The sequence below is a fragment of the Diplotaxodon limnothrissa genome, linkage group LG16 (genome assembly GCF_057381915.1).
Source record: "Diplotaxodon limnothrissa isolate DT_005_m linkage group LG16, D_limnothrissa_male_GT1.1, whole genome shotgun sequence".
Classification (NCBI taxonomy): Eukaryota; Metazoa; Chordata; class Actinopteri; order Cichliformes; family Cichlidae; genus Diplotaxodon; species Diplotaxodon limnothrissa.
Genome location: NC_140611.1, coordinates 25,842,137 through 25,868,659, shown reverse-complemented (window position 1 = coordinate 25,868,659; position 26,523 = coordinate 25,842,137).

Sequence of the window (26,523 nt, the reverse complement as noted above, 5' to 3'; positions counted from 1 at the left end):
GACAGCCTTTAATGTGTGGCACATATGCTTCTTATTTATAACATTTTACCTCTTTGTGCTGATGCTGCACTTGTCGCCAAAGGCAGTTAAAATGTAACTTCTTTCTTTTTAGCATAGGTGAGCTATCCACAGTTGTGAAATCATCCATTAATGAGTGGAACACTCATTACATTCTTCCAGAGAAGGATCCACTTATGCAAGTTCTAATTTTATTGCAGCATGAAGCACTCACATTTGCTCCAACAAATGAAATAAACCTTACTGTAATTTATTCAGACTGAATAATTTGTGTCTTCTGTGGCTGACATGTGAATAGAAGTAGCAATTACTAGCACAAAATTAAAGGGCAGATGTTGTCGCACTGTCGAGCCCACAGCCTTTGCTGTCACTGGATCTACTCCGTTACCTTCTTCTGTGCTTTTACCATTTTTATTGCATGCAAACACATTTACCCATGATTGTTGCATTCATGAAGGTTTCTGCAAAAAGCTGCCAAATGCATGCACATAGTAACAGCCCAATCCCTGTGACTAATCTTAATTTTGAAAGGCATCATAAGAATAGGAGAGGCAGTGATCTTGCACTGCCTCTAACAGCCATTACTCTCACTGAGGAAGAAAATTCACTCTGTAAAATGACTCTCCCTCCCACCCGAGATCAGATATGTTGATTTTTTTTCTTTTTTTTTCTGGGGGAAATAAACACTCTGGCAGCTCACTCTCACTCCCACACAGCCAAATTAGCTGTCACCAAGGACATTAAGCTGTCATCTTCTGAGGTCCCTCTCTCAAATGTGTTTGCTGCATATAAATATATATATATGCTCTGCGAGTGTCACTGCCCAAGATGCTTTTTTGGAAATGGATGCAGCAAGGTTAGTGAGGTTCTGCTCAAACAACTGACTGCACGGAGAGATAAATACGCATATAAGATGATATGTGTTCGCAGTTTATGGTCCAGCTGCCCCTAGCTGAGCATGGAACCAACAGTGTGGAAAAAAAACAACCCCTACCCTTCCAGTCCATATTACAAAACACCATCACAGTGGCATTGCTTGAAGTTAATTTGCTCCCTGCATGCAGTGATGAAGTGCACCTCATTGTGCATACTAATGGCCCACGTGAGGCTCACAAAATGATAGAACAGCTCTGTTTTGGAGATGAATATTGAAAGTTAAAATTAGTTTCAGCTTATAGAGATCTCTCTCCCATCAGTGCTGATAATTACGTTGATGCATTTGTTCAAAATGGTAAACAGCCAATTTGCTTTCAGGTCTCGCTGATGCCGGAGAATGATGCTTTTTGGCAAGGGATGTTTATGTTTACTGTAAAGGTTCTGGCTCTGCAGCAGCTGAAAAAGGGGATGTTTCATCCCTCATAATCTGAATCTCAGTGAGCACTGTGGCACTGAGATGCTTACTGTTGTCTCAGGACTGGAGGTAAAACAGATGGCTCTCTGCTGTTGCTTGGCCGTCATGTTGTAACTTTGGCCTGTCAACCAAATGTTCAGTAGTGCGTACGTAGCAATCACAGGTAGTTTTCACACTTGGTTTGAACCCCACTGAAGTTCAGAGACTTCTAAAGGTGGCGCTGACATCTTAAAGCCTTCTGTGAAGATGAGTGTATGACAGTGTGATCGCTGTTGCCATTTTCTCTGCAGCTGCTGCATGTTTGCCAAAGTGTCTCTGCCAGTGAATGAGTTCATTTTTAAAAAAGCAGCAGCGTTTGTTTAATCACTTCACACTCTGTGTCATATTAACACTTTTAAATCAAACAAATGAATCGTTGATAAACAATTTTAGCCACTGATCAGCATGTTTTAGTAGTGGTTGGTCTGTTGGTCCACCAATTTATATATCAAATTAATTAGTGATGAATTACCTTAAACGTTTCTACAGAAGCTAAAGTATCAGGTCCATGAACTGACTTTTTCTGTTGTGACACCAGCAGGCTGGCATCTTTTATTTTTAATGCACTGTCTCACTGCCGACTTCATAGGGTACACCTGTTCAACTAATTGTTAAAGCAGACCAGCCAATCACGTGGTAGGAACTCAATACAATTAGACTTTTAGACATGATCAAAACAACCTGCTGAAGTTTAAACTGAGCAGCAGAATGGGGAAGAAAGGTGATGCAAGTGGCTCTGAATGTGGCATGTTTTTGTTGTTGCCTGTTGTGTTGGTCTGAGTATTTTAGAAGCTGCTGATCTGCTGGGATTTTCCAGATTGGGAGAATGGTCGGAACATGAGAAAATATCCAGTGATCGGCAATTCTCTGAGTGAAAATGCCTTGTTGATACCAGAGATCAGAGGAGAATAACCAGACTGCTTCAGGCTGATAGAAAGGCAACAGCAACTGAAATAACCGCTCTTTCAATGAAAGTATGCAGGAGAGCATCTCTGAACCTTGAAGGAGATGGTCTACAGCTGCAGCAGAAGATCGCATTCCTGCAGCAAAAGACAGGAAACTAAGAATATTTGTCCAGGCTAATCAAAAGTGGATGATAGAAAATGGCAAAATGTTTCCTGCTCCGATGAGTCTTGATTTCTGCTGCAACATTTGGCTGTAAATAACATGAAAGCATGCCTCCATTGTTTTAATGTCACAGCCTACCTGACTATTGTTGCTGTATTGTATTGTATTGTAGTTTCCACCACCTTGCAAAATGTGAGTTATGAAGGTAAAGAGGAGGCCAACCCTAAACAACAACATGTAATAAAAATGGCTGTTGAAATTATTTAAATGTATCCATGTCAACCACAGGATGAATCGTAATCTCTGACTTTCCCTTCAGTCCTTTCTTTCAGCTTAAAATTTCAATTTAAAACCAGTAAAATTAGCATCATTACCATCAGCCTTTTAGCACTAATACAGGCTAAAAAAGATTTATATGTGGTGTAATTAATGATAATTAAAACAAGCCACATTTATAAACTGCTTCAAAATTTCTGTTGAATCCACACATTAAAAAAAGCTCCAAGCACAGCTGTATAAGGTTGGCTGTCATCTTAAATTTGAGTTTCAAAGTTTCATTCTTGACCTTGGAAACAGCTGCGAACAAACTAATCTCCCTTGAAGCTCCATTAAGAAGCTGTTGTGAGGTTAACTTATTACATGACCTTCATCAGCAGATGGCATTTGCACTCGTTCATATGAATTTTTCTCCATTTTTCAACTCATCACTGAGTTAGCGAGACAGAGATGCTGTGAGATGGCGTGAAAAATGTCAAATCTACATGTAATATTCAAAGAATGCATTAATGAAGGCAGACGTCGTTCCTAAATAATTGCTCTCATACTGTATTCTGACCAAACAAAATTCAGCAATAAGTCACAAATCATATTGGCTTCATTCATCATCCGTGAAGTTATTCACTTGCTTGAAATAATACACAATATGACCTCCCATCTCCTGTGACTATATTGCGTGAAGCTGTTGGTCGTTCATCTTGAGAGCAGGTGCGAAAAGGTTGAATAAGTGTGCTGGCGGCTAGGTTTGTGTCAGGCTGAAGACACTGATCTGATAATGTCCTCATTAGCCGACCTAAGCCCAACAGAAACCGCAGCCAGGAGCAGGAGGTCTGCTCTGCTGGTGACAGCTGCCGCCTCAGGTCCGTCATGGGCCAGATGAGCCCTGGATGGCAGCTCACAGATCTCTGAGCTCCATCAGTCACAACCGATAAAGAGAGAGAAAAGCAGAAAGTTAAGGGGGTGCTGGAGAGAATGACCTTGATTTTTCCTCTAACCGACGTGATAGGTCATTTTATATATAGCACCCAGTACGTTGTATGACACGAAACAGCTGCTGCATTTCTTCCTCACATATGAAATCCTTTTTTACACAAATATGACAACCACCTTTTTTCTCTTTTTCGCCTTCCGCTGAAGCATCAAAAGAAGTCAAACAAGAAATCACACCAGCACAGCTGGTGTTTCAGCATGAAGTACAGAAAGTACAATATTGAAATAGAAAACTCCACTGTGGCAATAATCCTGCGCCTGTATGCTGCAGCTGCATGTGTACTGTCTGGTTAAGGCTGCTTTGTTCTGTTCCTGTGACAGAGCTCAGTTTATAGCCTCAGTGTGAAACTGTGGAGGAAGAAAGTTCACTCCTACCTCTTTGACTGATGGGCCTCTGAATTTATTTCTGCTATCAGCAAAGTCAGCATGAAGAGGTGCCCCCCGAGTGTGTATACAGACATGTTTGATGCTCCAGGATAATGCTGCCACTCTTCAGCTAAAGAGAAAAAGCAAGAAAAGAAGCATATAGCAGAAGTCTTTTTAAAAAATAAACAGAACTGGAGGAAAGCAGAGTGCACAAATATACACAGACCTGCCCGTCTATTCACCAGGAATGAGTGTCATTCAGTCTTTAGCGCTGTTCAAAGTGAATTAGCGTTTCAATTATCGAGGGTAAATGCCAAACATTCACTCCTTCAGTCTTTTCAGATATGAAGATTTATTTTACTTTGTGTCATCTCAAACTAAATAGCTCCGAGTTATGAATTATTATTTTTGGACAAAATAAGACATTTCAAGCTGTCACCTTGGGCTCAATAATGGAGACATTATTATTTTCACTTCTTTCAAAGATTTAACCATAAAAAATTATGACTCACTGATAACAGAAATCACTCGCAGCCTTAACTTAAGATGAACAAAAAATACTACAATTACACAATATGTATAAGGCCTCCCATTTAGCAGCATTCTGTAGTATTTTAAATGTTTATTAGTCAGATGATGTGGCACAAATGATGGAAAATGCTGAAACATGCACATGCCTCTATTTTTACTCTTCGTTTCACTTCAAATCATACTTTACAGTGCAGCCAGGTGAGTTTGTAACATTGTTTCTAAAAGGAGAAAATAAAGACTTTCTCGGTAGCTGTGGACCACAGGTGAACTCAAAGTCATTTTCATCTGTGGCCCACATCCAGCTCAATTTGATCTCAAGTGGGCCGGACCAGTGAAGCTATTGCATAATAACCCCCTAAAAATGACCTCCAAAGTTTTGTTTTTTCCTAGAGACATGCACTCTGAGAGAACTCACATTTAGCAATTTGTTTATAAAACAGAAGAGCACTCTGAGATGTCTTAAGGGTAAAAAATGTGAATATTATGTCTCAGTTTTTCCACATTTTGGCAGTTTACTGTCATTTTAAAAGAAACACTGCCGTCGTAAATTAGAGAAAAGCATAAGCAAGGCTCCTTGACTTAACTATTTTTCTTCATGGTGGTGACGCAGGATTTAGAAAAAGGCAACATATCTCTGGCATAAATCAGTTCAGGCAAAAACTCATGCTGTCCAAGTTAGTCAATTTGAGGCCAAAAACCCCCTCTGTGGTTTTGTAAGATGTGACCAAAAGATAAAAATCTGTTTTCCAATGCTTGAAAACAGTTCAAAGGATGATTTATTTATTTATTTATTTATTTATTTTGATGTAGACTTGTAGAGTGCCGAGAACATGAATCGCATCCCTTGGCCTTACTGAGAGAATGTGAAATTAGAAGGTGAAAAGAGGGTAACTGTAATGTTTTCAGAGTTGCCTGTGCTACTGAATATGTGGAAATTTGTTTGACCTCTTTCGTGCCCTTACTGCTGCCTGCTCTGAGGGTTTTGTTCCTCCTCACCCACAACTGGCTCATTGCGACAGTCATTCACTGTTGTGCCTCTTCTGGGTTATCCCAGCATATGGGAAGGATTAACAGCAGAGAGCCTATATTTCTGCTGATCGGCCATCCTGATCATTTTTCAAGCCTCTGCCTCTAAAGATTACGTCGTACAGTAAAAGCCAAGTGAGACGATAGATAGCCAGTTCCTGAACGCCCATCTGTCATTTCCGGCTGCCGTCAGCGCCGAGCAATCTGAACTCGTAGTGAATATAGAAGCATTTTTTACAGTAATTTCTCTGACTCTGACTGTCATAATGTTTTCAGGCAAACACTTGGAAAGGCCAAACAGCCTTTGTTGTGTATTTTCCATCACTTCAAGTATTATTCTGGAAAAGGAAGCAACAGAGCTGAGAAACCATGTCATGACTCATCCAGTAGGTATGATACCCTAAGTGTGCTCTGCTCAGCCTGCTACCTTTAAAGGCATAAAATATTTCATGACCTATGGATCCTTTATTTCCTTTATTTCCTTTTGTTTTGTTGTTGTTTTTAATCCAACAGCAGGGAAATGTGTTTACACATGATATTTTTGTCTATCCTGGTCTTGGCATCAGTATAACATAGTGTAAGCGAGTCCATATGTCGACAGTGTAGCTTAAATGCAGGTGTTATTGCTTATGCTTTTGCTCTAACACCATTAAGAGATTGCACACTCCATCCCTGGAGCTTATCACACCAGTAGTCTGGCAAGTTTTTGAAAGCCTGTAATTGCAGGTGAGGATCAGCTAAAGGGAATAATGCTGAGCTGTGTTATGAAAATTACAGCAGGCTGTTTATGGTTGACTTTAGCGTATACCACTAAGGTCACTGGAACAGAGACTTGATATGAAGTTTCACTTTCTGCTTGTTCCCCATGGTTTTTGTTATTTCACATTTTGTTATTTCACAGGGTTTTTTGCAAAAATCTGTTGACATAATCTCAAATCTCATATTCAAGTTAAGATGAACTGTTGTGCAAAACATTGACAGTTTTGGGTGGCCACAGTAATTATGGAAATCAGGAATAAACTGTCATTAATGGCCCAATGGTCAAAAAAGAGGGCCTGTGATTGTCTCAATTGTCTGTCTCCACTTCCATGATTACCCTTTGTGTATAAATAGTCCTGCCCCCCACCACCACCACCCTTATCACAGTGTATGTTGTTGCTTACCTTTCTGTATTTTGTAATTTTTCAGGCTTTTACAAAGTTTTCAAGATACTAACAAAGCACCAAAACCAACAATGATTCAAAAGTATTGTGTAGCCTGATATAACAGATTATTGTCTAAAAAGCAATTTAAAGCAGTTAAATGACCCACAGTACTTTAATTTATTCTGACTCAAACGACTACACACACCATCTGGTATGTCATGCAGCCTTCGCAGACGGCAGCGTGGTGTTACGTCTACCCTTGAAACCGTGATACCCATTAAACCGCGCTACCAGTTAAACCGCGGTTAAGTGTGATGGGTGTGACAGGCATTGGACAGCAGTGCGTTTCTAATCCAATTTCATTGTGAAGTTTGCGGACGATACAACAGTGGTGTGTCTTATCACCAAAGGTGAAACCCAGGTGTGACCTGTGTATTCGATGCGACTGATGTGACGTTACACAGCTTTTGCAGACGGCAGTGTGGTGTTACATCTGGGGTGTATATTGAACTCTAATGTCTTATCACCAGTGGCGGAGCGGGAGGGGGGGTGGCTTACTGGGCTTAAGCCCGGGTTGTTTTTTCAGAAGCCCGGGGTCTTTTGGAGTGTAATTTTTTCATAGTTAGATGCCTGGCTGACAACTGTATAAAGCAAAAAAACTACACACAATATTCGATGCACATAGTGCACACTGTGGGAATTTACGACTGTGTAAATCCCCCCTAATATTGGTATGATCCGAGCTCAGGCACTAAGCGGGGCGGGGCAGCTGCTGCCTACGAGTGCGCTGTTGGAGAAACGGAGCTAGGCAGACAGAGGAGAACTGAAGACCAGGTACCAAAGCAAAGCATTCGTACTGTACAATATGACGGTGTATCACGAAAGATTGATATCAAACTGATCACTTGACCCATATTACGTTACTTGCTCTTCAAGTGAATCAACAAATGGCGAAATGAAAAGCCGAACAACAACAATGCTGTTTCTTTAGAGAGTCTTAGCTTACATGTGTGTTTATTTCATATTTTCAGTTGTTACCCTCCACGGCTAAATAAATCGGTTTCAGTAATGCACTGATATACAAGAATGGACATAAGGGGCTTCTTTCAAAGAAAAAACTCTGGTAGTATTTTATATATTATGCTTTGTATGTTGTTCAGTATATTTCTATGCAAAACAAGAGGAACTTCAATACACAGCAGTATATTCACAGTTGAAACCAGATATTTACATACACTTTATGGAAAACACAAGAACATTTTTTTACTGTACAACATCAATTTAGAGTAAACTTGTTTTGTTTTGGATAAATAAATATTGAAATATCTTTTGAATTAGTTAAATGTCAGAATAAAGAGAGACAGAGCTGTCTATTTTTTATCACTTTCATCAAATTTAGGAGTACATATACACTAAGTTTATTGTTAATTAATAAGAAAACTCCAGACGATTCCGTTCTGAGCTGAAGAAGCTTCTGATAGGTTAGTAGAGTCCATGTGAGTAAATTGGTGGCACACCTGTGGATGCATATAAGGCAAAACACAGAGCCTGTTTCTTTGAAAAGGGAAAATCCAGAGATGTCAACCAAAACACCAGAAAAAGAACTGTGGAGCTCCATAAGTGTGGCTCAATTTTGAATACAATTTGGTGCCATTTACAATTAAGAAATACAGATAGTTTCTCTCTTTACTCTTAAAGTTAACAAATATGTTTTTATATTTATCAATCTAAAAAAATAAACATTTAGTCTGATTTGACGTTACAATTAAAAAAGTGTTTGTGTTTTGATCTGAAGAGTTTGTAAATATCTGGTTTCAACTGTATATTTGATGATTGTCAGCACAAAGAGGGAGAGAGAGGAACAGAGAGGGAGATGGAGAATGAGGACAGAACAGAGGTGGAACAAGAGCAGGTGAGACACATGTTAGTCAAATGGTCGTTTACAAAAAGTATCACCGTATCATAGGTACTCATGTATCTCGTACCTAGTGTTTCTTTTTAGGTTTACTATTTTTCAAATTCTACATTTATTAAGTTATGCAGGCTTGTTTGCACAACAAGGCTAAATAATTATATAAACTTTTCTCAATCTAAATAGTGTACTTTGGTAGAATTAAAAAATAAGTGTAGTGCAGGTCTATGATGATTTTTAGTGCTACTATCATCTAGTTCTGATTTTTGTTCTGTTTTGGTTAAGTCCTCAGTAGTCCTGATTTTGAACTGTTGTAGTCCTGTTTTAATTCCGGATCAGTTCTGGGTCTGGTTGATTTGGGGTTTAGTCCTCGTGTCTTGATACAGCCCCGACTGTGTTCTGCCTTGCTGCTTAATTAAAAAACTAGTTTAAGGTGTCCTGTATATGTGATATATATTTTTCCCTATATGAAGTCATTCTTTTTTTAACAAAACTGAAAACAGAGTCAATTAATCTTTCAGTCATTTCTAATCCCCCCCCCCCAAAAAAAAAAAAAAAAAAATCCCACATGCATACTACCCTTTAGGGCTAAGCCCCAGGTGTTTCAAATGTCTGGCTCCGCCACATCTGGCGGAGGATCTCAAATGGTCTGTTCACACGAACAACATACCCCTTCATAGACAGCGCAGCGTGACGGGAGTGACAAACCGCGCTAGCCGTGAAACTGTGGTACCCGTGAAACCTTGCTGCCCGTTAAACCGCGTTACCCGTGAAATCGCGCTACCCATTAAACTGTGCTACCCGTTAAAGCGCGCTACCCGTGAAACCGCGCTACCCGTGAAATCGCGCTACCCGTTAAACCACGCTACCCATTAAACTGCGCTACCCGTTAAACCGCGATACCCGTTAAACCGCGCTGCCTGTGAAACCGCGCTACCCGTGAAACCGCGGTGTGACCTGTGTGACCGGTGTGGCGTGGTGTAACATCGTGCAACCTTTGCAGTCGGCAGCGTGGTGTGACTGGTGTGATGGGTGTGACGGCAGTGAGGTGTGACTTGTGTGACTGGTGTGGCCAGTGTGGCGTGGTGTAACATCATGCAGCCTTCGCAGACGGCAGCGTGGCGTTACGTCAGGGGTGTATATTGAACTCTAATGTACTCACTCTACACCTACGACTGCACGGCCACTAGTATCTGCTATTTAATCTTGAAGTTTGTGCATGAGACAATAGTGGTGGGCAGTGTTGAGCAAGTTACTTTGAAAAAGTAATTTATTTTAGTTACTAGTTACTTCTTCAAAAAAGTAACTGAATTAGTAACTGAGTTACAAGATTCTAAAAGTAATTAATTAAGATAAGATAAGATAAGATAGAACTTTATTAATCCCTCGGGTGGGTTCCTCTGGGAAATTCGACTTCCAAAAAGCACAGCAACGACCGAAGTTACAGTTACAGAATTGTTATATATATATATATATATATATACACACACACACACACACACACACACACACACACACACACACACATATATAAATACAGAGACAAATATAAATAAAATATACAAAGGGGATAAATAGAATAAATAGGAATAAAAAATAAAAATACAAGTGAATTGCACATTTCAAGTATTGAGTCTATTGCACTGTTGACTATTTACAAAAAGTATTGCACAAGGTATTGTACAGTGAGGTGAAGAGGCACTACAGCTTAGTTGTTCCCCCCTCCTTTGTCCTCCTGTTTCCCCTCCCTCTCCCCTCCAGAGAGGAGTTAAACAGTTTGATGGCGTGTGGGACAAAGGAGTTTTTAAGTCTGTTAGTTCTTGTCTTGGGGAGAAGCAACCTGTCACTGAACAGACTCTTCTGATTGTTTATGGCCGTGTGCAGAGGATGCCCAGCATTGTTCATAATGTCCAGCAGTTTCTTTAATGTCCTTTTCTCTGCCACTGTCACCAGAGTGTCCAGCTTCATGCCGACCACAGAGCTAGCCTTCCTGATCAGTTTCTCCAGCCTGGATGAGTCCCTCTTTGCTGTGCTGCTCCCCCAGCACACCACAGCATAGAAAAGTACTCCAGCAACCACCGACTGGTAAAACATCCTCAGGAGCTTCCTGCAGATGTTAAAAGACCTCAGCCTCCTGAGGAAGTACAGTCGGCTTTGGGCTTTTTTATACAGGTGCTCTGTGTTGCATGACCAGTCCAGTTTATTGTCCACCCACAGCCCGAGGTACTTGTACTTGTTGACCACCTCCACCTCCTCCCCCTCTATCTGAACCGGCAGTGGACCTTCTCTGGACCTCCCGAAGTCCACAACCAGTTCCTTAGTCTTTGAGGTGTTGAGTTGCAGGTGGTTTGTGTGACTCCATGCGACAAATTACTTACCCTGTTTGGTATCATTCTTTTCAGCACAACCTCACGTGTCTGAATTTATACTGTATTTATGTTTTCATTTTGACATACTGTATTAACACAATTGAAATAAAATCAGATTAGAAAAAGTTATATTTAACCACAAACATGTTTACTGAATCATATTTCATGACTTTAAATGCAAATATAAGACTTACTTAGACTTAGATCCTCCCGCACCGATCGGCGCATTGGGCGACAAGGGAACGCCATCGAACTCGGTGTTATGGCCCGTCTAGGCGTGGCCAGACCACAACATAAAGGGTGATCCATTCCCGTCCAACCCCAAGCAGCACGTCACACACTTAATATTTTGTGACAGTGATTTATTTACAATAAGTGCAGTTAAACAAAGGAAGGGAGCATATCATAACTTCAGGGTGAACCCAAGGCCAAAACAACAAACAAAAGGTAACCTATCTCAGGAATAAACACAACTTACCTACTCAAAAGAACTAAACCAAACGACAATCACTTTCCTCCCTACCTAACAAAAACAGGAGAAAACTGATCAAACAAAAAGGCGGTCCACCCCTACATGCTCTTACATTAACATAATATAGTGACACAGTGAATGGTCTGCCGGTTGGGTTGGGCCGAGGATGAATGAAGTGGCAGTCCCCGGCGGTCTCTTCATATCCGCTGCCTCCCGGTCCTCAGCCAATCGGTGTGAGCCATCCACCCTGGATGCACCAATCCCGGAGGAGCACCTGGACACTCAAATTTACATATGATTACAATCATTCGTAACACTCAGTCTATCGCGGCAGTTGTTGCTTCATCCCATGACAGTTCGACTGAACGTAAATCTTCAAGGAAAGTCCTCCTCCGTGTTATTTTAGGTCTTCCTCACCGTCTCTTTCCATTCTTCGGGTTCCACAGAACCGCGACACGGGCAGGTCTCAGGTCCGGTAGCCGAAGGATGTGACCGGCAAATCTGGACCGATGCTTGGTGACTTGGACATGGAGCGGCTCTACTCCCGCACGGCGATATACTTCTTCATTGGTAACGCGATCCCGATATGTGATCTTGAGCAGCCGTCGAAGACAACGTTGTTGGAAGACGTCAAGATGGCGGTTGATCTTTGCAGTTGATTTCCAAGTCTCCGCTGCATACAGTGCCGTCGGTAGTGCCGTGAAACCGCGCTACCTGTTAAACCGCGCTACCTGTGAAACGGCGCTGCCTGTGAAACCATGCTGCTCGTGAAACTGCGCTACCTGTGAAACTGCACTGCCTGTGAAAATGTGCTACCCGTGGAAGCGCGCTGCCAGTTAAGCCGCGCAGGCAGCACGGTCTGATGGGTATGACGGGCAGTGTGACAGCAGCGCGTTTCTAATCTGTGTGACTGATGTGACGTCATACAAAATTCGCAGGCAGCAGCGAAGTGCGACTGGTGTGACGGCAGTGCGGTGTGACCAGTGTGACCAGTGTGGCGTGGTGTAACGTCAAGCAGCCTTCGCAGACGGCAGCGTGGTGTTACGTCAGAGGTGTATATTGTACTCTAATGTACTCACTCTACACCTGCGACTGCATGGCAACTAGTATCTCCAATTTCATTGTGAAGTTTGCGGACGATAAAACAGTGGTGGGTTTAATACCCCGGTGTGACCGATGTGACGGCAGCGCGATGTGACCTGTGTAACAGGTGTGGCGCAGTGTGACGTCATGCAGCCTTCGCAGATGGCAGCGTGGTGTTACGTCAGGGTTGTATACTGAACCCTCATGTGCTCACTCTACACCTGCGACTGCACAGCCACTAGTATCTCCAAATTCATTGTGAAGTTTGCGGACGATACAACAGTGGTGTGTCTTGTCACCAAAGGTGAAACCCAGGTGTGACCGGTGTGATGGCAGCGCAGTGCGACCTGTGTCGCTAGCCGTGAAACTGTGGTATCCGTGAAACCGCGCTACCCGTTAAACCGCGCTACTCGTTAAACCGCGCTACCCGTTAAACCGCGCTACTCGTGAAACCGCGCTACCCGTGAAACCGCGCTACCCGTGAAACCGCGCTACCCGTGAAACCGCGCTACCCATTAAACCGCGCTACCCGTTAAACCGCGCTACCCGTTAAACCGCGCTACCCGTTAAACCGCGCTGCCTGTGAAAACGCGCTACCCGTGAAAATGCGCTACCCGTGAAAATGCGCTACCCGTGAAACCGCGGTGTGACCTGTGTGACCGGTGTGGCGTGGTGTAACGTCATGCAACCTTCGCAGTCGGCAGCGTGGTGCGACTGGTGTGATGGGTGTGACGGCAGCGAGGTGTGACTTGTGTGACTGGTGTGGCCAGTGTGGCGTGGTGTAACATCATGCAGCCGGCAGCGTGGCGTTACGTCAGGGGTGTATATCGAACTCTAATGTCCTCACTCTACACCTACGACTGCACGGCCACTAGTATCTCCAATTTCAATGTGAAGTTGGCGGACGATACAACAGTGGTGGGTTTAATACCCCGGTGTGACCGATGTGACGGCAGCAAGATGTGACCTGTGTATCCGATGTCACTGGTGTGACGTTACGCAGCCTTTGCAGACGGAAGTGTGGTGTTACGTCAGAGGTGTATACTTTCATGTACTCACACTACACCTACGACTGCACGGCCACTAGTATCTCCGATTTCATTGTGAACTTTGCAGACGATACAACAGTGGGGGATCTTATCACCAAAGGTGAAACCTGGGTGTGACCGGTGTATCCGATGTGACTGATGTGACGTTACACAGCCTTTGACAATGGCACATGTTACATCATGCAGCATTCGCAGATGGCAGCGTGGTGTTACATCAGTGATGTATATTATAATAGAACAGAATAGAATAGAATAGAATAGAATAGAATTCAACTTTATTGTCATTGCACATGCCACAGGTACAGGGCAACAGTTTGCATCCATCCAGAAGTGCTTTAGCCATGATATAGATATATTACAATATATATTAGCAATAATATAGATATGTAAGTATATTACAGAAATGGGTCTATTATGGTATGTTATAGTGTACACGGTATGAAGTATGTTATGAATATGCTATAACTATGAGTATGTACAGGCTGTAGTGAGTACAAGCTATGTACAGGCTATGAACAGGATATAAAAAAAACTATACAGAATATGAAATAGTTATACAGAAATGTGAACTATGCAAGTTACAAACAGTTGTAGGATTAAAAATGATCTTATGTACAGAATGATTATTTACTCAGAACTATACAGTAGTGCAGTTAAGATAAGTGAGGTATGTGGATCATTTCTACAGAGGCTATATAAAGTGCTAGTGGTTGTGAGTGGTGGTTCAGTCCATGTTATTATTGTGTGTTTGAGGGTACAGTTGTCCATTGTGTGTGTGTGTGTGTGTGTGTGTGTGTGTGTGTGTGTGTGTGTGTGTAGGTGGTTGTGGGTGTGTGTATGTTCAGTCCACGAGTTTAATGTGGGTCAGATGTCAGGAGGCAGAGTTCAGGAGTCTGACAGCTGTGGGGAAGAAGCTGTTCCGGTACCTGGTGGTCTTAGTCCGGAGGCTCCTGTAGCGCCTCCCAGAGAGCAGGAGGGTGAAGAGTCCATGTGATGGGTGACTGGGGTCTTTGATGATTTTCCCAGCCCTTTTCAGACACCGCTTCCTGTAGATGTCCTTTATGGCAGGAAGTGGTGCTCCGGCGATGCACTGGGCAGTTTTCACGACCCTCTGCAACGCCTTCCGGTCTGAGGCAGAGCAGTTCCCGTACCAGACTGTTATACAGTTGGTCAGGATGCTCTCGATGGTGCAACGATAGAAGTTCACCAGGATGTCTGAGGACAGGTGGTTCTTCCTCAGAGTCCTCAAGAAGAAGAGGCGCTGGTGAGCCTTCTTGACCAGCTTGGAGCAGTTGGTCGTCCAGATGAGATCCTTGAAGATGTGGACTCCCAGGAACTTGAAGCTGCTCACACGCTCCACAGCCGTCCCCTTAATGTGGATGGGTGGATGTGGGTCAGCATTCCTCCTGTAGTCCACGATGACCTCCTTAGTCTTCTCGGTGTTAAGCAGCAGGTTGTTTGTGTCGCACCACTCAACCAGATGATCCACCTCCTCCCTGTAGGCGGCCTCATCGTTGTCACTGATGACACAATGTTCATTGTGATTGTAGATGAGCAGCGGTTATCCAGCCGGACATGTTGGAGGCGGTTGGTCAGGAAGTCCAGTAACCATTTGCAGATGAGGGAACTGATGCCCAGGTCTGTCAGTTTCCTGATGAGTTATGAGGGGTGTATTGTATTGAATGCTGAACTGAAGTCTATAAACAGCATTCTGGCGTATGTGTTGTTGTATATTGAACTGTAATGTACTCAATCTACACCTACAACTGCACGGCAACTAGTATCTCCAATTTCATTGTGAAGTTTGCAGACGATACAACAGTAGTGGGTCTTATCACCAAAGGCGAAACCTGGATGTGACGGCAGCATGGTGCAAATGGTGTGACGGGCAGTGTGACGGCAGCGCGATGTGACCTGTGTAACCGTTGTGGCGCAGTGTGACGTCATGCAGCCTTCGCAGATGGCAGCGTGGTGTTACGTCAGGGTTGTATACTGAACCCTCATGTGCTCACTCTACACCTGCGACTGCACAGCCACTAGTATCTCCAATTTCATTGTGAAGTTTGCGGACGATACAACAGTGGTGTGTCTTATCACCAAAGGTGAAACCCAGGTGTGACCAGTGTGATGGCAGCGCAGTGCGACCTGTGTATTCGATGTGACTGATGTGACGTTACACAGCTTTTGCAGACGGCAGTGTGGTGTTACATCTGGGGTGTATATTGAACTCTAATGTCTTATCACCAGTGGCGGAGCGGGGGATGGCTTACTGGGCTTAAGCCCGGGTTGTTTTTTCAGAAGCCCGGGGTCTTTTGGAGTGTAATTTTTTCATAGTTAGATGCCTGGCTGACAACTGTATAAAGCAAAAAACTACACACAATATTCGATGCACATAGTGCACACTGTGGAAATTTACGACTGTGTAAATCCCCCCTAATATTGGTATGATCCGAGCTCAGGCACTAAGCGGGGCGGGGCAGCTGCTGCCTACGAGTGCGCTGTTGGAGAAACGGAGCTAGGCAGACAGAGGAGAACTGAAGACCAGGTACCAAAGCAAAGCATTCGTACTGTACAAATAATGTAAATATGACTGTGTATCATGAAAGGTTGATAACTGATCACTTGACCCATATTACGTTACTTGCTCTTCAAGTGAATCAACAAATGGCGAAATGAAAAGAGAGTCTTAGCGGAGGATTTCAAATGATCTGTTCACACGAACAACATACCCCTTCATAGACAGCGCAGCGTGACGGGAGTGACAAAACGCGCTAGCCGTGAAACTGTGGTATCCGTGAAACCTTGCTGCCCGTTAAACTGCGCTACCCGTGAAACCGCGCTACCCGTTAAACCGCGCTACCCGTGAAATCGCGCTACCCATTAAACTGCGCTACCCGTGAAACCGCGCTACCCGTGAAATCGCGCTACCCATTAAACCGCGCTACCCGTGAAACCGCGCTACCCGTTAAACCGCGCTACCCGTGAAACCGCGCTACCCGTTAAACCGCGCTACCCGTGAATACACGCTACCCATTAAACTGCGCTACCCATTAAACTGCGCTACCCGTTAAACCGCGCTACCCGTTAAACCGCGCTACCCGTGAAATCGCGCTACCCATTAAACTGCGCTACCCGTTAAACCGCGCTACCCGTTAAACCGCGCTACCCGTGAAATCGCACTACCCATTAAACTGCGCTACCGTTAAACCGCGCTACCCGTGAAATCGCGCTACCCATTAAACTGCGCTACCGTTAAACCGCGCTACCCGTGAAATCGCGCTACCCATCAAACCGCGCTACCCGTTAAACCGCACTACCCGTTAAACCGCGCTACCCGTTAAACCGCGCTGCCTGTGAAAACGCGCTACCCGTGAAAACACGCTACCCGTTAAACCGCGCTACCAATTAAACTGCGCTACCCGTTAAACCGCGCTGCCTGTGAAAACGCGCTACCCATGAAACCGCGCTACCCGTTAAACCGCGCTACCTATTAAACTGCGCTACCCGTGAAACCGCGCTGCCTGTGAAAACGCGCTACCCGTGAAACCGCGCTACCCGTTAAACCGCACTACCCGTTAAACCGCGCTACCCGTGAAACCGCGCTGCCTGTGAAAACGCGCTACCCGTGAAAACGCGCTACCCGTGTGACCGGTGTGGCGTGGTGTAACGTCATGCAACCTTCGCAGTCGGCAGCGTGATGTGACTGGTGTGATGGGTGTGACGGCAGCGAGGTGTGACTTGTGTGACTGGTGTGGCCAGTGTGGCGTGGTGTAACATCATGCAGCCGGCAGCGTGGCGTTACGTCAGGGGTGTATATTGAACTCTAATGTCCTCACTCTACACCTACGACTGCACGGTCACTAGTATCTCCAATTTCAATGTGAAGTTGGCGGACGATACAACAGTGGTGGGTTTAATACCCCGGTGTGACCGATGTGACGGCAGCAAGATGTGACCTGTGTATCCGATGTCACAGGTGTGACATTACGCAGCCTTTGCAGACGGCAGAGCGTTGTTACGTCATGCAGCCTTTGAAGACCGCAGTGTGGTGTTACATCAGCGATGTATATTAGAATAGAACAGAATAGAATAGAATAGAATAGAATAGAATTCAACTTTATTGTCATTGCACATGCCACAGGTACAGGGCAACAGTTTGCATCCATCCAGAAGTGCTTTAGCCATGATATAGATATATTACAATATATATTAGCAATAATATAGATATGTGAGTATATTACAGAAATGGGTCTATTATGGTATGTTATAGTGTACACGGTATGAAGTATGTTATGAATATGCTATAACTATAAGTATGTACAGGCTGTAGTGAGTACAAGCTATGTACAGGCTATGAACAGGATATAAAAAAAACTATACAGAAAATGAAATAGTTATACAGAAATGTGAACTATGCAAGTTACAAACAGTTGTAGGATTAAAAATGATCATATGTACAGAATGATTATTTACTCAGAACTATACAGTAGTGCAGTTAAGATAAGTGAGGTATGTGGATCATTTCCACAGAGGCTATATAAAGTGCTAGTGGTTGTGAGTGGTGGTTCAGTCCATGTTATTATTGTGTGTTTGAGGGTACAGTTGTCCATTGTGTGTGTGTGTGTAGGTGGTTATGGGTGTGTGTATGTTCAGTCCATGAGTTTAATGTGGGTCAGATGTCAGGAGGCAGAGTTCAGGAGTCTGACAGCTGTGGGGAAGAAGCTGTTCCGGTACCTGGTGGTCTTAGTCCGGAGGCTCCTGTAGCGCCTCCCAGAGAGCAGGAGGGTGAAGAGTCCATGTGATGGGTGACTGGGGTCTTTGATGATTTTCCCAGCCCTTTTCAGACACCGCTTCCTGTAGATGTCCTTTATGGCAGGAAGTGGTGCTCCGGCGATGCACTGGGCAGTTTTCACGACCCTCTGCAACGCCTTCCGGTCTGAGGCAGAGCAGTTCCCGTACCAGACTGCTCTAGATGGTGCAACGATAGAAGTTCACCAGGATGTCTGAGGACAGGTGGTTCTTCCTCAGAGTCCTCAAGAAGAAGAGGCGCTGGTGAGCCTTCTTGACCAGCTTGGAGCAGTTGGTCGTCCAGATGAGATCCTTGAAGATGTGGACTCCCAGGAACTTGAAGCTGCTCACACGCTCCACAGCCGTCCCCTTAATGTGGATGGGTGGATGTGGGTCAGCATTCCTCCTGTAGTCCACGATGACCTCCTTAGTCTTCTCGGTGTTAAGCAGCAGGTTGTTTGTGTCGCACCACTCAACCAGATGATCCACCTCCTCCCTGTAGGCGGCCTCAACGTTGTCACTGATGACACAATGTTCATTGTGATTGTAGATGAGCAGCGGTTATCCAGCCGGACATGTTGGAGGCGGTTGGTCAGGAAGTCCAGTAACCATTTGCAGATGAGGGAACTGATGCCCAGGTCTGTCAGTTTCCTGATGAGTTGTGAGGGGTGTATTGTATTGAATGCTGAACTGAAGTCTATAAACAGCATTCTGGCGTATGTGTTGTTGTATATTGAACTGTAATGTACTCAATCTACACCTACAACTGCACGGCAACTAGTATCTCCAATTTCATTGTGAAGTTTGCGGACGATACAACAGTGGTGTGTCTTATCACCAAAGGTGAAACCCAGGTGTGACCGGTGTGATGGCAGCGCAGTGCGACCTGTGTATTCGATGTGACTGATGTGACGTTACACAGCTTTTGCAGACGGCAGTGTGGTGTTACATCTGGGGTGTATATTGAACTCTAATGTCTTATCACCAGTGGCGGAGCGGGGGATGGCTTACTGGGCTTAAGCCCGGGTTGTTTTTTCAGAAGCCCGGGGTCTTTTGGAGTGTAATTTTTTCATAGTTAGATGCCTGGCTGACAACTGTATAAAGCAAAAAACTACACACAATATTCGATGCACATAGTGCACACTGTGGAAATTTACGACTGTGTAAATCCCCCCTAATATTGGTATGATCCGAGCTCAGGCACTAAGCGGGGCGGGGCAGCTGCTGCCTACGAGTGCGCTGTTGGAGAAACGGAGCTAGGCAGACAGAGGAGAACTGAAACCGCTCTACCTGTGAAACTGCGCTTGCTGTGAAACCGCTCTACCTGTGAAACCGCTCTACCTGTGAAACCGCGCTTGCTGTGAAACCGCTCTACCTGTGAAACCGCTCTACCTGTGAAACCGCGCTTGCTGTGAAACCGCTCTACCTGTGAAACCGCTCTACCTGTGAAACTGCTCTACCTGTGAAACCGCTCTACCTGTGAAACCGCTCTACCTGTGAAACCGCGCTTGCTGTGTAACCGCTCTACCTGTGAAACCGCTCTACCTGTGAAACTGCTCTACCTGTGAAACCGCTCTACCTGTGAAACCGCGCTTGCTGTGAAACCGCGCTTGCTGTGAAACCGCGCTACCCGTGAAACCGTGCTACCCGTGAAACCGCGGTGCCTGTAAAACCGTGCTACCCGTGAAACCGCTCTACCCGTGAAACCGCGCTGCCTGTTAAACCATGCTGCCCGTTAAACCATGCTAGCCGTTAAATCGCGCTACCAGTTAAACCGCACAGGCAGCACAGTGTGACGGGCAGCGTGACGGCAGCGCATTTCTAATCTGTGTGACTGATGTGACGTCATACAACCTTCGTAGACAGCAGCAAGGTGCGACTGGTGTGACGGCAGCGTGGTGTGACCTGTGTGACTGGTGTGGCTGTAAAATTTAGTACAGCACTAAATGTGCTTTCATCTGCACCTGAAAATATTTCATAACAGAAGTACTAGTTTCTGTTTTTGTTCATATATTATTTAGAAAAACTTGGAACTGCCTACATATTTTAATAAAAAAACACGGAAAAACATTAATACACTTTTGACACTGCTATCTTTAGATACATGATCAAAGCAGTCTAGGCTTCCCACAAATTGGGCTATGTTTCACCAGAATATCATTGAGAAGGTGACACACTCTGTAAAGGTTTGATGGTTAATCAAATGAATGGGTACCCTGAGTTTGTGCCTTCTGAATTATGCTTTGTATAAAACAGTGCTGAAAACAACTGATCCTGAACATGAAATCCTCAAAGCAATAAGTCTGAAATCTTTTCCGAGGGGAGGAGCGAGCTTTCTAATTCTATTTTGTTGCATTTTTGTAAAACGGATAAAACTATTACTGCCACTATCTTTCGGCTTTTCTAGTACATTTCTGTCAAATGCCTCATGGACTCATTCTTCATAGCTTTCTCCCTGCAATGAAATTACTTCTCTAATGAGGTAAATGGAGGAAATGTAGCCAGACAATATTACAGATATTTCTGTATATGTTTTTGCACTATACACATTTTTATGTGTAAGGGCTTTGCCAGAGAAGCTGCGGTAGTGTGCACTTCTTAGTTTCCCCTGGGTTACCCTGCACAGCGTTGGCATGGCTCGTAGTTATTCCTGCTCGCTCATTCATGCAAACACTTGTCTCCTCTCCCTCTCTCTAACCTTACATATCTCACAATATTTCCCTCTCTGCCTTCCTCACTTGCTTCCCATTCCCCTCTCTTGCAGAACCATTCATCCATGGCTGCTACACCAGTGGCTAGCCTGTGTGCTGTGCCTGATGCTCATAGGCTGCTTTCAGATTTCTGTCTCACCCCTAAGCAACAGCACAGATTAAATACTTAACTTTATTCATTTTTTTCCTCTTCCTGCCTCTCTCTCTCTGGTCTGGCATTAAAAATTCATCCACTCTGTGTTGTGTTAAAAGCACATTACGCAAGAGTCTAAATATACCCCCTCCCAGGCACGATGTCCCCTGATGCTTTTACATGTGTGTGCTGCCTCTGTGTATGCATGCATTGTGTATATATGTGTGTGTGCATGTGAGTGAGAGCAGGGTAAAGCTACATCTGTTACATCTGTCATATCCCAGGAGGAAGGCAGCTTGGAAACGTCCCTCAGGTGGCAACAGGGTGATAGAGCAGCTTAGCAAACAGGTTGGGTTTTCAAGGAAACACGCATGGATTTACTTTCTGATCACTGTCCAGGTTTGCAACAAAAGAAAACAGTCTTCGGTCTAGTTTAGTGTTTTCAGCTCATTCACCTGTAAGAGGTCCTGATTTTTCCCAAGCTTTAGAGTGTTTTATCATGTAGTGATGGACATTCAGAAGAGAAGAAAGTTCTGCTGTGTGCATCAGTCTCTCCCTAGGCTGCCTGCATGCCCACAGCAACAAAGGCTGACAGTTGAACCGTTTCATGAAAGGCCCCTGTAATTGGTTGCCATTACAAACTGTACACCATCTTTGACAATGGCAGTGAAAAGAAGCATGTCCCCACCATCTTTTGAAACCAGTGTCTGCCATAAAGTAAAATAACAAGTTCTTTTTTATTTTTAATGCAGTCATTTTGCTCTCAGTATGCTGCTCTCTCTAATTGCTTTTTAATTTATTTATTTATTTACTTATATATCACAATTAACAAAAATAGTTGCCTCAAGGCACTTTGTATTGTGGGGTAAAGATCCTACAATATTAGAGAGAAACCCCCCAACAATCAGATGACAGTGGGGAGGAAAAACTCCTTTTAGCTGGACGAAACCTCCGGCAGAACCAGAGGGGAATCCGGCAGGGAGGGGCAGCCATCTGCCATGATCAGTTGGGGGTGAGAGGCAAGAGCAGAGAGCAGAGGAAACAGAGACAGAGATTAATAATAACTAATGATTAAATACAGAGTGGTTTCAAATCGAAAAGAGTGAAGAGAGATGAGTGAAGACGCCACCAGCAGCCTAACACTACTGCAGTATGACTATAGCCCTAACTATAAGCTTTATCAAATTGGAAACTTTTAGACATAATCTTACAAGTAGTGAGGCCCCATATATTAACTTAATATGCACAATAATATGACATTTACATACATTTAATATGCACAACCTGGTCAAAAAGTGTTTCTCACAGTGTTGTTCAGACCGGGGAATGTCATTCAGAGTAAGCATCTGGCTAGAACCTTTTGTCTGAATTTAGAAAAAGAGCACTAACTAATTTATTTTTATCGTACTTCACAGATAAATAAACTTTGGTAACATCTGCATAGAAATGAAAATTTATGCTGCGTTTTCTAATAATATTATTTAAGAGAAACGTGTATAATGTAAAAACTATTGGTCCTGACACAGAGCCCTGTGGAACTTCATGACTAACTTTTGTGTGTGCAGAAGACTCAAAATTTACATGATCTATTTATTATATAGTCTATCACAGCGGTCCCCAACCTTTTTTGAGCCACGGACCGGTTTATGCCCGACAATATTTTCATGGACCGGCCTTTAAGGTGTCGCGGATAAATACAACAAAATAAAACTAGTACTGGTACCGAAAAAAAGAAAATTTATTCATAACACACGTGAAAAGACCCAGGAAAACCGAGTAAACGATAAAAACGATAACAAAATAACGCTGAAAACCGATAAAAACCCTGAAAACTATACATTTCACACCTTAGCCTCAACTCTCGCGGCCCGGTACCAAACGACTCACGGACCGGTACCGGTCCGAGGCCCGTGGATTGGGGACCGCTGGTCTATCAGATGGATATGATTCAGCCACTGCAGTGTAGTTCCTTTAATACCAACAGCATGTTCTAATCTCTGTAGTAATAAGTTTATGCTCATCAGAATTGAAAACTTCACCGAGGTCTAGCAGGACAAACACAGAGATAAGTCCACTGTAAAAGGCCATAAGATCATCATTCATAACCTTCACTAGTGCTGTTTCTGTGCTGTAATGCAGTCTAAATCTTGACTTTTCAAATAACTCGTTTCTCAGCAGATGATCACCCAGCTCTTTCATGAATCTTAGAAATAAGACGAATGTTGGAGATTGGTTAATAATTAGCTAAAACAGCTGGGTGAGGGAAAGGATTTTTAAGTAATGATTTAATTGCAGCCTCTTTCAAAGTGGTACGTAGCCTGCTACTAAAGATAGATTCATCATATTTAAGATCATAGCCTTAATTAATGGTCGGACTTTCTTGAATAGTCTTGTGGGAACGGGGTCTAACAGACATATTGAGATTTAGAAGAAGTAATTATTGAAGTTAACTCAAAAAGACTGATAGAAGAGTGTCTAAAAAAATAACAGCAGCTGTCAACATTCCTGTGATCAGTGATATGTTCATGGGATGGCTGTGAATAATTTTTCTCTAATGCTTAACAGTTTATTTGCAAAGAAATTCATGAAGTCTAGTTAAGTTTAAATGAATACTCGGTTCAACAGAGCTCTGACTCTTTGTTAGCCTGGCAACAGTATGATAAGGGATGAATAGTAAGATGTCTTTATGGGGGAGATATAGTAGGGAGTCAAAACTCTCTGACGCTTTTATTTTCAGAGTAGCCACAGTATTCAGGGACATCCACAATGATGATGGATGACTGTGGTTTTCTAACCGGAAAGAGATCCATGTACATGAATTATTTTTGAACTGTTTGAGGCAATAAATGAGTGAAAACCTGGATTGGGACTGAAACCCTCTTTTACCTCAGATAAAAAGAACACGCAACACTGCTCTGCATTGTGTTGGCACATATCGCAATTTCAGAAAGACATCTACTGTGATGATATTTATTTTCTAGTGCTGTGTAATCCATTATAGCCAACTTAAATGTTATGAAACAAAATAGTGTTAAATATTGAGTCTGCGTGCCATATGTCAGAACAAGGTGGAATAAAGTGATGTGTTGGCTCGTTTACATTTTGAGAGTAGCCAATCAAATCTAATTGTGAATTAAATGTGGTGTGGAGGCTGTCTGAGAAATCACATAAAATGTCTGATTAAGGGCCAGAAAGACAATTTTTAGAATTGAAAGCTGCACCATACAAAGTGGGATGGATCTCATCTCTATTGAATAGACCAGGTTTTCCCTGGAAAGTTTTCCAGTCATCTAAAGCCCACATTGTGATTTTCATTTGCAATTAATTGATCAGTCAATAGCATGGTTACTGAATTGTTGTTGGGTGTGTGTGTGTTTATTTATGTTTATTTATGTACTTCACAGTCGCTGCATAATGTTTAGTTTGCTGCTCAAGTATTAAATATGTTTAATTCCCTTTATTGGATAAACTGTAATGTGTAACTAATAACCGTGGAGAATCCAGTTTAAGCAGTGGCATGCTGAATCACCACACTGCATAGATACATACAAAAGTATGCGCGCACGCACACACACACACATAATCCTCATCTAGCAGGCTGCACTTTTTTCTGTAGATTTTCGGGTGTGTGATTTGAGTAGATCTAACAATGATGAATATCACAAGCTGGATGATGATACACTAAGGGTTTCTTCTGTTTCTTCGATCCTCTCCACATGTGACACCTTGATTCTGCCCGTGCATCTCCCCACAGACAACACCTGCCAGCTCACCCTGCCAGCCTGCACTGATGTGTGGCATCCCTAACTCGATCATGATTGTGAGCACAACACCTGCGATCTACAAAGTTGAGAAAGCTGCCAAGTTCCTCCCATGGTGAAAGGTGTTTCTCTATCTGTCTGGCTTTCTTTCTTCCTTTCTAATTTCTGTCACCTCTCGTCACCATCTATACCAGGTGCGTGTGCACAGCTTGACACAGAGAGGAGCTGTAACATTTGCCTTTTGGGGCTGCACGAATCTAAAAAGAATGAGTCAATATGATTCCTGCAAATGAATAGTTTGCTCAGTATTAAATAAGACTACCATGCCTTGGAATGAATGAAGACTCAAGCAAGAAAAGTTAGCTGCTATGCTGCACTGCAGTAGCAAGTGCTTTTATTAGTGAGAGGAAGCAACACAGAAGAGGAACATCTGGTCCCTTGTGGCTAATTCGTCTGCTTGGGCACCCAGCGTATCCAGTGTCCCCTCTCTCCTCAGCAGAAACCGTTCTGAGTGACAGTAGTTTGCTGTACATTGGTCTGTTCTCTCTCCCCATGGGTCTAATTTGTGCAAGCTGCTTTTGAATTGTTGCAAAGAAGATGCAGGAACAAAGCCAGCTGAGGGGGCTGGGGCATGTGGGACCTGCTGTTCCTCAGTGCCGTTAGTTCTGTTGCCAATTCATCTTCACTCTTGTGTTCTTCCTCTGCACTTCTTCCTCTTTCACCCCAAAGAGTCAGCGTTGTGTTGGTGATATAATGAAAGAAAGGTGTAAGGGTGAAGAGGTTAGTAGGGTAAATCTAAGTGCATGAGTTATGTGCTTTGAAAAGGGACACGAGGAGGAACAGAATTTTAAATGAGCCACCTGCTGAGTGTAGTTCAGATATAGACCTCAGATGCACACTGGCATAAGATAGTAAAAAAGAACTTTAATAAAAATGACCAGAGATGATCAAAAGGTGCTGAAGGGACCATGCAAGTCAGGGTCAGCATGATTCCACAAACGCAACAGCCTGGTTCACTTATGGAGCCAGCTTCAAGTGTCTATTGGACAAACTGCAGTTTTTGGCACTCACACTTTGCCTATTTTTCAGCCTCTTTGTGTTTAGCGGGAGCCTAAAGAGGCCAGGACTCGTATCGGTCCTGTTCATTTCAGACACAAGAACAGGACTGGCATCAACCCATTGGCCGAGCCCGGGGGCTAGAGGAGGGGTGAGCAAGGGGCCACATGAGAAATTGTGAGCTGAATTCAGTTCTGCTTCATACTACTTTTGATGTGAGCCTCCACAGCGGTTTGATTTGTTGCCCCGCATGAAAATGATTTGAGAGCCGCAATGTCGGCAGGAGTATGACGGTGTCTGCATAACTGGATCAGGCAGTTCAGCAAGCCAACTGGGCAACTGTAGTCTGGTTAGTCGCTAGCAGTGTAGAAATGGTTTG